Source organism: Oncorhynchus masou, unplaced genomic scaffold (genome assembly GCF_036934945.1).
Source record: "Oncorhynchus masou masou isolate Uvic2021 unplaced genomic scaffold, UVic_Omas_1.1 unplaced_scaffold_459, whole genome shotgun sequence".
In the NCBI taxonomy this organism is placed as follows: Eukaryota; Metazoa; Chordata; class Actinopteri; order Salmoniformes; family Salmonidae; genus Oncorhynchus; species Oncorhynchus masou.
The window spans coordinates 462259-470546 of record NW_027010985.1 but is presented as its reverse complement, the minus strand read 5'-3'; positions in this window follow the sequence as shown (position 1 = coordinate 470546).

Here is an 8288-nt window from a genome sequence, read left to right as displayed (position 1 = left end):
ACAGGCTGGGTGACAGGTTTACTTCAGCCCTAAGATAATGCCTCTCGTCCAGACAGGATTACTTCAACCCTAAAATAATGCCTCTAGTCCAGGCGGGATTACTTCAGCCCTAAAATAATGCCTCTAGTCCAGACAGGCTGGGTGACAGGTTTACTTCAGCCCTAAGATAATGCCTCTTGTCCACAGGCTGGGTGACAGGTTTACTTCAGCCCTAAGATAATGCCTCTAATCCAGACAGGCTGGGTGACAGGTTTACTTCAGCCCTAAAATAATGCCTCTAGTCCAGACAGGCTGGGTGACAGGTTTACTTCAGCCCTAAGATAATGCCTCTAATCCAGACAGGCTGGGTGACAGGTTTACTTCAGCCCTAAGATAATGCCTCTCGTCCAGACAGGATTACTTCAACCCTAAGATAATGCCTCTAGTCCAGGCGGGATTACTTCAGCCCTAAAATAATGCCTCTAGTCCAGACAGGCTGGGTGACAGGTTTACTTCAGCCCTAAGATAATGCCTCTCGTCCAGACAGGCTGGCATCAGCCCTAAGATAATGCCTCTAGTCCAGACAGGCTGGCTTCAGCCCTAAGATAATGCCTCTAGTCCAGACAAGCTGGCTTCAGCCCTAAAATAATGCCTCTCGTCCAGACAGGCTGGCTTCAGCCCTAAAATAATGCCTCTCGTCCAGACAGGCTGGGTGACAGGTTTACTTCAGCCCTAAGATAATGCCTCTAGTCCAGACAGGCTGGGTGACAGGTTTACTTCAGCCCTAAGATAATGCCTCTCATCCAGACAGGCTGGGTGACAGGTTTACTTCAGCCCTAAGATAATGCCTCTCGTCCAGACAGGCTGGGTGACAGGTTTACTTCAGCCCTAAGATAATGCCTCTTGTCCACAGGCTGGGTGACAGGTTTACTTCAGCCCTAAGATAATGCCTCTTGTCCAGACAGGCTGGGTGACAGGTTTACTTCAGCCCTAAGATAATGCCTCTCGTCCAGACAGGCTGGGTGACAGGTTTACTTCAGCCCTAAGATAATGCCTCTTGTCCACAGGCTGGGTGACAGGTTTACTTCAGCCCTAAGATAATGCCTCTAGTCCAGACAGGCTGGGTGACAGGTTTACTTCAGCCCTAAGATAATGCCTCTCGTCCAGACAGGATTACTTCAACCCTAAAATAATGCCTCTAGTCCAGGCGGGATTACTTCAGCCCTAAAATAATGCCTCTAGTCCAGACAGGCTGGGTGACAGGTTTACTTCAGCCCTAAGATAATGCCTCTCGTCCAGACAGGCTGGGTGACAGGTTTACTTCAGCCCTAAGATAATGCCTCTCGTCCAGACAGGCTGGGTGACAGGTTTACTTCAGCCCTAAGATAATGCCTCTTGTCCACAGGCTGGGTGACAGGTTTACTTCAGCCCTAAGATAATGCCTCTAATCCAGACAGGCTGGGTGACAGGTTTACTTCAGCCCTAAGATAATGCCTCTCGTCCAGACAGGATTACTTCAACCCTAAAATAATGCCTCTAGTCCAGACAGGCTGGCTTCAGCCCTAAGATAATGCCTCTAGTCCAGACAAGCTGGCTTCAGCCCTTAGATAATGCCTCTCGTCCAGACAGGATTACTTCAGCCCTAAGATAATGCCTCTCGTCCAGACAGGATTACTTCAGCCCTAAGATAATGCCTCTAGTCCAGACAGGCTGACTTCAGCCCTAAGATAATGCCTCTAGTCCAGGCAGGCTGACTTCAGCCCTAAGATAATGCCTCTCGCCCAGACAGGCTGGCTTCAGCCCTAAAATAATGCCTCTCGTCCAGACAGGCTGACTTCAGCCCTAAGATAATGCCTCTAGTCCAGACAGGCTGGCTTCAGCCCTAAGATAATGCCTCTAGTCCAGACAGGCTGACTTCAGCCCTAAGATAATGCCTCTAGTCCAAACAGGCTGACTTCAGCCCTAAGATAATGCCTCTAGTCCAAACAGGCTGACTTCAGCCCTAAGATAATGCCTCTAGTCCAGACAGGCTGACTTCAGCCCTAAGATAATGCCTCTCGTCCAGGCGGGATTACTTCAGCCCTAAAATAATGCCTCTAGTCCAGACAGGCTGGGTGACAGGTTTACTTCAGCCCTAAGATAATGCCTCTTGTCCACAGGCTGGGTGACAGGTTTACTTCAGCCCTAAGATAATGCCTCTAATCCAGACAGGCTGGGTGACAGGTTTACTTCAGCCCTAAGATAATGCCTCTAATCCAGACAGGCTGGGTGACAGGTTTACTTCAGCCCTAAGATAATGCCTCTCGTCCAGACAGGATTACTTCAACCCTAAGATAATGCCTCTAGTCCAGGCGGGATTACTTCAGCCCTAAAATAATGCCTCTAGTCCAGACAGGCTGGGTGACAGGTTTACTTCAGCCCTAAGATAATGCCTCTCGTCCAGACAGGCTGGCATCAGCCCTAAGATAATGCCTCTAGTCCAGACAGGCTGGCTTCAGCCCTAAGATAATGCCTCTAGTCCAGACAAGCTGGCTTCAGCCCTAAAATAATGCCTCTCGTCCAGACAGGCTGGCTTCAGCCCTAAAATAATGCCTCTCGTCCAGACAGGCTGGCTTCAGCCCTTAGATAATGCCTCTCGTCCAGACAGGATTACTTCAGCCCTAAGATAATGCCTCTCGTCCAGACAGGTTTACTTCAGCCCTAAGATAATGCCTCTAGTCCAGACAGGCTGGGTGACAGGTTTACTTCAGCCCTAAGATAATGCCTCTAGTCCAGACAGGCTGGGTGACAGGTTTACTTCAGCCCTAAGATAATGCCTCTCGTCCAGACAGGCTGGGTGACAGGTTTACTTCAGCCCTAAGATAATGCCTCTCGTCCAGACAGGCTGGGTGACAGGTTTACTTCAGCCCTAAGATAATGCCTCTTGTCCAGACAGGCTGGGTGACAGGTTTACTTCAGCCCTAAGATAATGCCTCTCGTCCAGACAGGCTGGGTGACAGGTTTACTTCAGCCCTAAGATAATGCCTCTTGTCCACAGGCTGGGTGACAGGTTTACTTCAGCCCTAAGATAATGCCTCTAGTCCAGACAGGCTGGGTGACAGGTTTACTTCAGCCCTAAGATAATGCCTCTCGTCCAGACAGGATTACTTCAACCCTAAAATAATGCCTCTAGTCCAGGCGGGATTACTTCAGCCCTAAAATAATGCCTCTAGTCCAGACAGGCTGGGTGACAGGTTTACTTCAGCCCTAAGATAATGCCTCTCGTCCAGACAGGCTGGGTGACAGGTTTACTTCAGCCCTAAGATAATGCCTCTCGTCCAGACAGGCTGGGTGACAGGTTTACTTCAGCCCTAAGATAATGCCTCTTGTCCACAGGCTGGGTGACAGGTTTACTTCAGCCCTAAGATAATGCCTCTAATCCAGACAGGCTGGGTGACAGGTTTACTTCAGCCCTAAGATAATGCCTCTCGTCCAGACAGGATTACTTCAACCCTAAAATAATGCCTCTAGTCCAGGCGGGATTACTTCAGCCCTAAAATAATGCCTCTAGTCCAGACAGGCTGGGTGACAGGTTTACTTCAGCCCTAAGATAATGCCTCTAGTCCAGACAGGATTACTTCAGCCCTAAAATAATGCCTCTAGTCCAGACAGGCTGGCTTCAGCCCTAAGATAATGCCTCTAGTCCAGACAAGCTGGCTTCAGCCCTAAAATAATGCCTCTCGTCCAGACAGGCTGGCTTCAGCCCTAAAATAATGCCTCTCGTCCAGACAGGCTGGCTTCAGCCCTTAGATAATGCCTCTCGTCCAGACAGGATTACTTCAGCCCTAAGATAATGCCTCTAGTCCAAACAGGCTGACTTCAGCCCTAAGATAATGCCTCTAGTCCAAACAGGCTGACTTCAGCCCTAAGATAATGCCTCTCGCCCAGACAGGCTGGCTTCAGCCCTAAAATAATGCCTCTCGTCCAGACAGGCTGACTTCAGCCCTAAGATAATGCCTCTAGTCCAGACAGGCTGGCTTCAGCCCTAAGATAATGCCTCTAGTCCAGACAGGCTGACTTCAGCCCTAAGATAATGCCTCTAGTCCAAACAGGCTGACTTCAGCCCTAAGATAATGCCTCTAGTCCAAACAGGCTGACTTCAGCCCTAAGATAATGCCTCTAGTCCAGACAGGCTGACTTCAGCCCTAAGATAATGCCTCTCGTCCAGACAGGCTGGGTGACAGGTTTACTTCAGCCCTAAGATAATGCCCCTTGTCCACAGGCTGGGTGACAGGTTTACTTCAGCCCTAAGATAATGCCTCTAGTCCAGACAGGCTGGGTGACAGGTTTACTTCAGCCCTAAGATAATGCCTCTAGTCCAGACAGGCTGGCTTCAGCCCTAAAATAATGCCTCTCGTCCAGACAGGCTGGCTTCAGCCCTTAGATAATGCCTCTCGTCCAGACAGGATTACTTCAGCCCTAAGATAATGCCTCTCGTCCAGACAGGATTACTTCAGCCCTAAGATAATGCCTCTAGTCCAGACAGGCTGACTTCAGCCCTAAGATAATGCCTCTAGTCCAGACAGGCTGACTTCAGCCCTAAGATAATGCCTCTCGCCCAGACAGGCTGGCTTCAGCCCTAAAATAATGCCTCTCGTCCAGACAGGCTGACTTCAGCCCTAAGATAATGCCTCTAGTCCAGACAGGCTGGCTTCAGCCCTAAGATAATACCTCTAGTCCAGACAGGCTGACTTCAGCCCTAAGATAATGCCTCTAGTCCAAACAGGCCGACTTCAGCCCTAAGATAATGCCTCTAGTCCAAACAGGCTGACTTCAGCCCTAAGATAATGCCTCTAGTCCAGACAGGCTGACTTCAGCCCTAAGATAATGCCTCTTGTCCACAGGCTGGGTGACAGGTTTACTTCAGCCCTAAGATAATGCCTCTAGTCCAGACAGGCTGGGTGACAGGTTTACTTCAGCCCTAAGATAATGCCTCTAGTCCAGACAGGCTGGGTGACAGGTTTACTTCAGCCCTAAGATAATGCCTCTAGTCCAGACAGGCTGGGTGACAGGTTTACTTCAGCCCTAAGATAATGCCTCTCGTCCAGACATGCTGGGTGACAGGTTTACTTCAGCCCTAAGATAATGCCTCTAGTCCAGACAGGCTGGGTGACAGGTTTACTTCAGCCCTAAGATAATGCCTCTCGTCCAGACAGGCTGGGTGACAGGCTGACTTCAGCCCTAAGATAATGCCTCTAGTCCAGACAGGATTACTTCAGCCCTAAGATAATGCCTCTAGTCCAGACAGGCTGGGTGACAGGTTTACTTCAGCCCTAAGATAATGCCTCTTGTCCAGACAGGATTACTTCAACCCTAAAATAATGCCTCTAGTCCAGGCGGGATTACTTCAGCCCTAAAATAATGCCTCTAGTCCAGACAGGCTGGCTTCAGCCCTAAGATAATGCCTCTAGTCCAGACAGGCTGACTTCAGCCCTAAGATAATGCCTCTCGCCCAGACAGGCTGGCTTCAGCCCTAAAATAATGCCTCTCGTCCAGACAGGCTGACTTCAGCCCTAAGATAATGCCTCTCGTCCAGACAGGCTGGGTGACAGGTTTACTTCAGCCCTAAGATAATGCCCCTTGTCCACAGGCTGGGTGACAGGTTTACTTCAGCCCTAAGATAATGCCTCTAGTCCAGACAGGCTGGGTGACAGGTTTACTTCAGCCCTAAGATAATGCCTCTAGTCCAGACAGGCTGGCTTCAGCCCTAAAATAATGCCTCTCGTCCAGACAGGCTGGCTTCAGCCCTTAGATAATGCCTCTCGTCCAGACAGGATTACTTCAGCCCTAAGATAATGCCTCTCGTCCAGACAGGATTACTTCAGCCCTAAGATAATGCCTCTAGTCCAGACAGGCTGACTTCAGCCCTAAGATAATGCCTCTAGTCCAGACAGGCTGACTTCAGCCCTAAGATAATGCCTCTCGCCCAGACAGGCTGGCTTCAGCCCTAAAATAATGCCTCTCGTCCAGACAGGCTGACTTCAGCCCTAAGATAATGCCTCTAGTCCAGACAGGCTGGCTTCAGCCCTAAGATAATACCTCTAGTCCAGACAGGCTGACTTCAGCCCTAAGATAATGCCTCTAGTCCAAACAGGCCGACTTCAGCCCTAAGATAATGCCTCTAGTCCAAACAGGCTGACTTCAGCCCTAAGATAATGCCTCTAGTCCAGACAGGCTGACTTCAGCCCTAAGATAATGCCTCTTGTCCACAGGCTGGGTGACAGGTTTACTTCAGCCCTAAGATAATGCCTCTAGTCCAGACAGGCTGGGTGACAGGTTTACTTCAGCCCTAAGATAATGCCTCTAGTCCAGACAGGCTGGGTGACAGGTTTACTTCAGCCCTAAGATAATGCCTCTAGTCCAGACAGGCTGGGTGACAGGTTTACTTCAGCCCTAAGATAATGCCTCTCGTCCAGACATGCTGGGTGACAGGTTTACTTCAGCCCTAAGATAATGCCTCTAGTCCAGACAGGCTGGGTGACAGGTTTACTTCAGCCCTAAGATAATGCCTCTCGTCCAGACAGGCTGGGTGACAGGCTGACTTCAGCCCTAAGATAATGCCTCTAGTCCAGACAGGATTACTTCAGCCCTAAGATAATGCCTCTAGTCCAGACAGGCTGGGTGACAGGTTTACTTCAGCCCTAAGATAATGCCTCTTGTCCAGACAGGATTACTTCAACCCTAAAATAATGCCTCTAGTCCAGGCGGGATTACTTCAGCCCTAAAATAATGCCTCTAGTCCAGACAGGCTGGCTTCAGCCCTAAGATAATGCCTCTAGTCCAGACAGGCTGACTTCAGCCCTAAGATAATGCCTCTCGCCCAGACAGGCTGGCTTCAGCCCTAAAATAATGCCTCTCGTCCAGACAGGCTGACTTCAGCCCTAAGATAATGCCTCTAGTCCAGACAGGCTGGCTTCAACCCTAAGATAATGCCTCTAGTCCAGACAGGCTGACTTCAGCCCTAAGATAATGCCTCTAGTCCAGACAGGCTGACTTCAGCCCTAAGATAATGCCTCTAGTCCAGACAGGGTTGAAGCAGGGACGTCGCTAGACAGAACATTCGGGGGCTCAGGCCTGAAGACCTGGGGCTGACTCCGGGGGGGGATTTGATCCCTGCGCACGCTAGCAGTGAACGTTTTGCAGAAATATGACGCTAGGTTGCATATCTCACTGCTTTCTTCCCTGCGCTGTGCTCTCTTGACGCCAAATAACCAACATTTAATATTAATTCAATGGAATATGATGTCAATAAATGTTTATTTATTAGCAAGTACAAGTGCAAAACTATATAATTTCCCATGACGAATTTTTTTTGGGAAAAGTATGTTTCATTTGGTTGCAATGTTTTCATAAACCATGTCCCATATTTGATTGGCAATAAAATAAAAGCCTCATGATGTTGATCACATTACTGCTAACTAATGGGGGGGCACATTACTGCTAACTAATGGGGGGGGCACATTACTGCTAACTAATGGGGGGGGCACATTACTGCTAACTAATGGGGGGGGGGGGCACATTACTGCTAACTAATGGGGGGGGGGGCACATTACTGCTAACTAATGGGGGGGGGGCACATTACTGCTAACTAATGGGGGGGGCACATTACTGCTAACTAATGGGGGGGGGGCACATTACTGCTAACTAATGGGGGATAATATGCACATTACTGCTAACTAATGGGGGGCACATTACTGCTAACTAATGGGGGGGGCACATTACTGCTAACTAATGGGGGGCACATTACTGCTAACTAATGGGGGGGCACATTACTGCTAACTAATGGGGGGATAATATGCACATTACTGCTAACTAATGGGGGATAATATGCACATTACTGCTAACTAATGGGGGGATAATATGCACATTACTGCTAACTAATGGGGGGGGCACATTACTGCTAACTAATGGGGGGGGCACATTACTGCTAACTAATGGGGGGATAATATGCACATTACTGTTAACTAATGGGGGTGGGGGCACATTACTGCTAACTAATGGGGGGGGGGCACATTACTGCTAACTAATGGGGAGGGGCACATTACTGCTAACTAATGGGGAGGGGCACATTACTGCTAACTAATGGGAGGGGCACATTACTGCTAACTAATGGGAGGGGCACATTACTGCTAACTAATGGGGAGGGGCACATTACTGCTAACTAATGGGGGGGGCACATTACTGCTAACTAATGGGGAGGGGCACATTACTGCTAACTAATGGGGGGAGGGGCACATTACTGCTAACTAATGGGGAGGGGCACATTACTG